Source organism: Metopolophium dirhodum, chromosome 7, assembly GCF_019925205.1.
Source record: "Metopolophium dirhodum isolate CAU chromosome 7, ASM1992520v1, whole genome shotgun sequence".
Classification (NCBI taxonomy): Eukaryota; Metazoa; Arthropoda; class Insecta; order Hemiptera; family Aphididae; genus Metopolophium; species Metopolophium dirhodum.
The window spans coordinates 8,623,306-8,631,243 of NC_083566.1; the positions used below are offsets into that span (position 1 = coordinate 8,623,306).

General features: G+C 26.7%; 1 pseudogene; it reads right to left on the minus strand.

Moving 5' to 3' along the window:
* Positions 1-3,972: 3,972 nt before the first annotated feature.
* LOC132948364 (uncharacterized) lies at positions 3,973-5,082 on the minus strand (annotated as a pseudogene).
* Between the last annotated feature and the right edge of the window lie 2,856 nt (positions 5,083-7,938).

Here is a 7,938-nt window from a genome sequence, read left to right on the forward strand (position 1 = left end):
GAGGTCACATCTGACAAAGCTGAATTTAACTATAGGTATTTCAAAAAATGTTTGCAAATTTAAATAATAAATACCTACGAAATATAGATAGCTCATTACTATGTATATTAACTTATAAATACCTAGCCGAAGGCTATAGCTTTGCAGCCAAATTATTTATTCGGGTTTTAGATCTCTGGTATTTTATGTAATATGTACAATCACCGGAATAATATTATAAAAAATGGGTTGCTGGGTGTGCACTCACCCCTCTGCAATTGTAATCCATAATTAGTCTAGGTGTTAATCAATACTTTGGTCTCGGAATTCAGGCTTAAATATTCATTATTTTTTTATTGTAATTTTGTGCACCCACATAACATTAATTCCTACATTCGGTTTACTAATGAATAAAATAATAGTAGTTAATTATTATTATTATTTATTTTTTTTCTACATGTTGTACTGCTTATAATTATACATAATTAGGTACTTTAACTAATTGATATTCTAAATTATAATTTTAGAGTTTTGCAGTTTTATAATTTGAATTGTATAGATAAACTATTTGAATTCGTATATAATATAATAGTGTACAAATTATTTATAATTATAAACAATATAAAACGTAAAATTGTATTCATGTATTATCATCAATCAGCATTCCCGTGTCTGAACAATTTTTTTTTTGTTCCAATAAATTACAATATTCATGTATGGACATCAGTAATAGTTTGCTTGAATTTCTGTTTCAATTTTATAGATAGTTATAGATATGTATAAAATTATGATTGAGTTTGATTTCAAGAAAAAATTTCTTTAACAAAAATATGGGAATTTTTTTAACAATAATTGATCTTTGGAGGGGGGCTGATGAGGAATTTACCTAATAGAATGTACACTATTCTACAAAACTGAAATGGCGCCCCTAAAAAATACTAAACATTATTTGAACGGTTATTATTCAGGTTCATTTGGGTTAACGCTGGGTACTTGGTTCAGGAAAAACTAAATAAATATTTAAATATAAATAGATAAATTATTATTAATAGACAATACTATACCTAAATTATTATTGAATGAAACTAAGCATAGTACATAAATATCAAAATGTGTGAATAACGATAAATATATTATGATTGTAAAATTATTCATGTCAATAATATTTTAAAAAATAATTCTGGTTTCACGGATTTCGGATTTTAAATATTTTAAGGGTTTTTGTGTTATGGGTTAGGTTAATTCTGGAGAAATCCTGTAACCTCACTTCTAACAAACACACACATACATTTTATGTAAATTGATCTTTTTCTTTAAGGTTATAAATATTACAGGGATAATACCTGTAGGTACAATAAAAATGTGCATTTACTAAAAAGGTTAAAAAATATTTAATGAAAACTAATAAAGATTATATGGAATGAAATAGACATTAACACGAAACCATCACTATTTTTGCGTACAGTGGGTACACTGTCGACTTGGGTTACATAATTTTTCAGTTTTTAGATATTTTCTTACAATATACATGTTACGTTTAGCAGACGTTATGATATGAATAATATGAATTATGTTCACTTGGTGGTACCAAGTAATTTGAATGACATTTTAACTATTTGTATCAAACGTCTGTATTCATAATTCATACTATCGTAGAAATAAACTGCTAACCACTCAGACTATAAAACCAAAAACTCTCTGCATATAGGTCAAAAACACTTAAACACTTGCATATTATTATTTAAACAAAAAGTGATAAATTAAACGTATAAGTAGTAAAACGTATTATATCACTTGACATGAGAAAATATATGAACTACATTCTGACTATCGAACATAAAACAACACATCGTTGCTAGGAGTTGGTGGTTTTAAAACGTAATAAGTAAGGTATCTAGTTGATTATTTTCTAACACATTTTTTAATATAGAGACTAATTTTTGCATTTAAAAATAATTAAAATGAACATAAGTCATTTCAAAATTAGTTGTATCCCTATAAAGAATATTCTAAATACAAATCTATATTTTAATAGTTGCGACCCCTTAAAAATGTTGTGATCGTTTTTCATAATTAATTTTCCTCAATCCGTGACGTCACAAACTTTCAACAATGCTAAATTAATTTTATTATTTAATAAACACAATAATCTTTGGTGAATTATTAAAATTAATTTGAAATTCTGCTCTCTACCTATAAACAATTTAGTTTATCAAATTATATTTTTGTAATATTATTTCAAATGATGTTGACGTATAATCATTTTTTAAATATTATATTTCACTTATCATGAAACTACGTCAATATCCATAATTAATTAAATTCTGTTAGTAAATCATTTTATACTTTTATTCTTTTCAAAGTGTGTAATTCAGTTATTGCATAATTTCTCAACTATTATGTTACTGTGTATTCATTCAGATTTAAATTAAAATGTAAAACATTTTATTCATATCTATAAAATATAACCTACTTTAAATTAGTTTATTTTTCTGAATTTGGATTCTTTAAACAAAATGAATATTTATGGCATGAATGTCAATGATTACTTGTTTTGACTAATATTATTAAATATAATTTTTTTTAAAAGGTGGACAAGTAAGTGTCGATCTGCTGTACAATAGGTTACAATGGGTCACCGAAATGGATGGTGTCAAATTTGAAGTGAAGTCAGCTTATGATATTACTAAGTATATTTGTATGTTTGATGATATTATTGTGAGTAAAATAATTTATGTGGAACCTTGTTTTAAATTTTCGATCCTTAGCTATAAAAGTTGAACATTTTATACATTTTTAACTATAAAATCATTTTTAAATTTTAAATTTGATGATTAATGTTGTTCAAAACCAAACTTTAAGTGCTTATGAAAAAAATGAATGACACTGCCCATATATCAGTGAATAATTTAAATGTCATTATGATGTGCATCTCACCTTAACGATACTCCATCAGATCGTAATCCTCCGGAAGCGGACAATGCATTTCGTTAGATCGTAAATGCTGAGGCTCACAAACATAATATGTAAGTTCAAGACTCATTAGGATGGAATTTCACTACACTGCACACCACTTTAATAATAAGTACATATACGACGACTCAAAAACAGTTTGATCGAAAATCGAACACATAATATTAACACAAATATATATTTTTCGACCATAACATATTTCGATTACATAACGGCGGGGGTTGTCTGACTGAAAATCAAGTGGCCGAAAGTCTAGTGATCGAAAAGGTATTGGTCGAACACATTTTCGATCGAAAAATATGATATCGAAAATGCAAATGATCGAAATGTTATGTAATCGAAATATGTTATGGTCGAAAAATATATATTTGTGTTAATTATTTAAAAAAAAACATAAATTATAATATAAAATTAACTAAAGTAGGTATTATAAGGTAAAAAAAAGTTGTAATAAAATATTAAAATAATTGGTAGGTATAACTAGTATAACTTATAAGCATTAGTTTAGTATAAATAATATAATATAGTGAGTAATTAAAATTTAAAATTTTGTACTATTCCTCTTAAATACTCTAGTAAATCATAACCTGGATCAGCTAAGAATCTTTGTTGCACTTCTTTTAAACGTATATTGTGGGATTGGACTTGAATTTTAATTTTTTATTACTGCGCCCGTAAAGTAGCATCTCAATTACTGCTTCAGTTTCGTTCCGAGTAGATTGTAAGGTTTTGATTAATTTATGTAATCCTACGGTATACAATAATAAAATTAATAATTTAAATAATGATAAATAATAATATCCATTTCAGACAAACCTGGGTGTGGCGATATTAATCTATTTAATTTTCTATGCCAGGATTCTGCCGTATTTGTCGTTCTGGGCAATCCTGATGATAACCTTTCAGCTACAGATCATAATTCTGGAGGGAAAAGTGGAGGCGTGTAAACTGGTTCTCTTCTTGGTCTTCCTCTTGTTTTTATAACTTGTCATATGAATGTTCAAAGTATTTTAATAGACTTTATTCTTCTTCGTTGCTCCCAAATAATGGTTTGATTATGGCCCAACCTTCCTGAACCTAAAATATAAAATGTTAAGATATAGACAAAAATACAATAAAACAAAATGAATGCAAATTACAATAACATTATAATACAAACCCTATCAACTGGTAAAAAGGCCATCGCAGGTAAATGTCTAGCAAGGAGATTGAACTCAGGATCATTAGCATATTCGTCGATAATATTTTGAATTTTTCTATAAATACTCTGGCATAAATGGAAAAAACATATTGAATGGGTTGCTTGGGGAAAATTTTCAGTTAAAGAATTTATGGCCGCTTTTTCAAAGTCTGTTATTATTTCCAAGTCATTAGTTTGTGTAATATTAATATTTTTTTCGATGCACAATTAATTTAATAAACAAAATACTTGAGTATATAGCTCTTCACTTTTACCATTCATCAGAGCAAATACTAACGGTAAGAAAATTTCGTCGGTTCCGCGTTTAACTGATTCGTGAATAACATACATTTGTTCAAAAATTTGCGGACAAGCCTTGAATGTTCCATCTGCTAACCAGCAGATAGATTCGCTTAAATTTTTACAGTTTTCATTCGTCGTAAACAATAACAAATCTTCATTTTTTTTTAATTAAAAATAATTCACCTTTTAGTGTTTGACACATTGTCGGGGCTAGACATATTTCATCAATAGATTTTGGTTTTTATAGTTTTCTACATAGCGTCTTTGACGTTTTACTAATTGTTGAACTGAATTCTTACTCACGTGTGAAGCAACAATTGTCGAACAATCGTTAATAGATTTCTGATAAATCTTTAATAGTTTCGCATTCATTTTAATTTTTTCTTTTATTTTTCTTACTTCCAAGCCTATAGGATCGGGAGCATGACAGTGTTGATCCGGAAAAAACGTTAAATTTTTATCTAGCTGATGTTTTTTTCATTTTTCGCCACAGTTCGAACTTCTGCACTACATTTATTAACACATATCCAATAAAAAACGTGTTTGCCGTTAGTTTTTCGTAATAAATCTTTGTTTTTTTTATTTATGAAATTATTTATATTTAATAAAATTCCTCCATGGATGCTAGGTACAATATCAATATTCATATTAAAATATAAAAAAAATGAACTGTTGCAAAAATATAAATAAAATACTAACGTAGGTATATTGAACACTGAACAGATGATAAACACTATTGGTACGCACGTATACTGAACAGTCGTTACACAACAAGTACCTACTACGATATATCTACATACGGGATAGGTACATCTATACAAATATTAGATAAAGTAATCGAAAAGCTAATCATTATCTTTACTTCGATCAAAAAACCCATTCGACCACAAAATATTTCGACTATATTAATTAAATATTCGACCATCTGTTTTTCGACCGCATGACGATTCGATCACATGACATTTCGATCACTTCTTTTCGATAACTAAACCTTTGACCAAATGGCTTTCGACGATTAATCTACGATATTAGGCTCCATACATTTTTATTTTCACGTCTTGTTATTCTGAAGGACGTCCCTGGCTATAGTGAAGGGCGCAGGCTACATCTTCTTAATATTAATTCTTACTATTATGGTGTATCAGCCTACAAATGTAATTTAAAACGTATACAAACAATTTATTCATATTTTATATAATAATAATATTATAGTATGCTTGCTAAATAATATATTTGTTGTTAGTTTTCTTTTACCACTTTTTTGAAATTATAATCTTAAAATATATTATAATATTTTCTATTGAAAATTGTAAGCAATGTCAGATTAGGTTTAGTTGTTTCGATTTTCAAGGAATTTTAATTTTAACGTCATGGACATTGATAATGTTTATTCAGATGTATATATGTCACCACTCACCAAACAATAATCATTCTCATTAAAATACGGTACGTGGTAAAACTAATTTCAACATTCTCATTGCATGGAAGGCCTGGTATTCGGACCAAAGAGTTAATATATCTCACGAGTGCTTTTACTTTTTGTCTCAAAGTTATAATACTCTGAGGTGCCGTTAGAGAACAGCTTCCTCCACAAGTTATACACGTGAAAAATTTATTTTTACCATATACCAAATTTACTTATTGTTTTAGATAACAGATTGTAAATATATTTATAAATAAGAAAAAAGAAAGTTAATATTATTAGAGTTAAACAATAAAATAAAAATTACTTGAATCATTACTTATATAATAGGTACTTTTAAGAATTTGGTAAGTATATACGGAGATTTGTTGTTTTTTGTTAACATTAATTAATGTATAACATATTTCCCAAAATTAGAGTTAGTTGGTAAAATGGCATTGATTGTTGAAATGGAAAGTATAAATAAATACACGTTGCATATTTATGTGTAATTATTAAACTTTATTTCAAATAATAAAACGGAGAAAAAATATTAATAATTCTGTTCATTATTCAAATTTCTGTATCCTTAATATACAACCATTGGCCATATTATTATAATTATTAAAAATTAAAATAATTACTTATTAAAATGTTATTTTTTTTTAAATTTATGCTCGATTCACCATTATAGGTCCTAATAAGTGAGTCTTAATAAAAAATATTGTTATGTATAATGTATATGTAGATAGAAAATTGAAAAATATGTAGAAAGAATAACGAGACTTACTAATATTTTAGATTCTGAGCGGAACGACGAATGTATTGATTTTACAATGATTTGTATTTTTTTATTTTTTGTTGTGTCTGTGTACATGATAAGTAGTTGAAATAATGCTTCGATTTTAAAATTCAGTATCTTGTTCGATGGGAAAGTGAATCTAGTTGGTGCATTGGGCAGGTCAAAATCCCATACTCCCATTAGTGTTCAAAAGCGCCGAAAAAACAACAACAAAAAAGGTGGGCAAGTGGATGTCACTCTGCTGTACAGTAGATTGCAAGTGGGTCACTGTAATGGATGGTGTAAAATTTGAATTTAATGATAAAATATCATTGTATAAGAAAAACGATTCTAAGCGAAGACGGTCAGACAGCATATAATATTACTAAGTATATTTGATGATATTATTATTATTAAAGTAATTTATGTGTAACCTATTTGTGGAACCTTGTTTTAAATTTTCAATCGTTAGCTATAAAAATTGAACATTTTATACATTTTTAACTACAAAATAAATATTAAATGTTGTCAAAAATCGAACTTAAATGCTCATAAAAAAAAATGTGCCTATGTATTTTTATATTTTTCAACTGCTATTGTAACAATATATCAGGAGCCTTGTATTAAATGTTTACGCATTTTTACCCAATATATAAAATTTTAGTGACAATTCATTATAGAATAAAAAACTAAAAATATTGAAATTTGAAATTGTCCGTAAACAAGTCAAAATATTTTGAAAATTTTATGGTGTATAGAAAATGAGAATTTAAACATTGAGTCAAATTTTCATGTATTTACAGTTATTTGTTTTTGAATTACAACAAAATAACAAAATCGCTACCTACATGTTAAATCGAGTGAATATCCAATGATGTAAAAATATAACTTAAAACGCTCATAAAAATTTAATTTGACATTCCGGTAGTGATTTTTTTGTTGATAAAGGTAGACAAACTTAGAAGAAATCTTTTATTAAATTTTCAAATCTTAGATTTAAAAAGAAAAATGTTTATGAATTCCTAATTCAAAATAATTTGCACATTTTTGTGATTTTTACGTGTTTTGTCAACATTTGAACTTTAAATGCTGAAATGAGAATTTAACATGAAATTATATTCATATGATTGAAGGGTTTCGTAGAAAATTGGTATTGATAAACTATAATATTTTGTTAAATCCTACCAGTAGAGTCCTACAATATTGCAATGACAACATATCTGTCTTTGATTTCTTTTTTGATGATACTCGTAAGTTGAAAAAATTATTACTTTGTTCTTAGCTTAATTTAGTATGCTGTAATAAAATAAGTTATAAGAC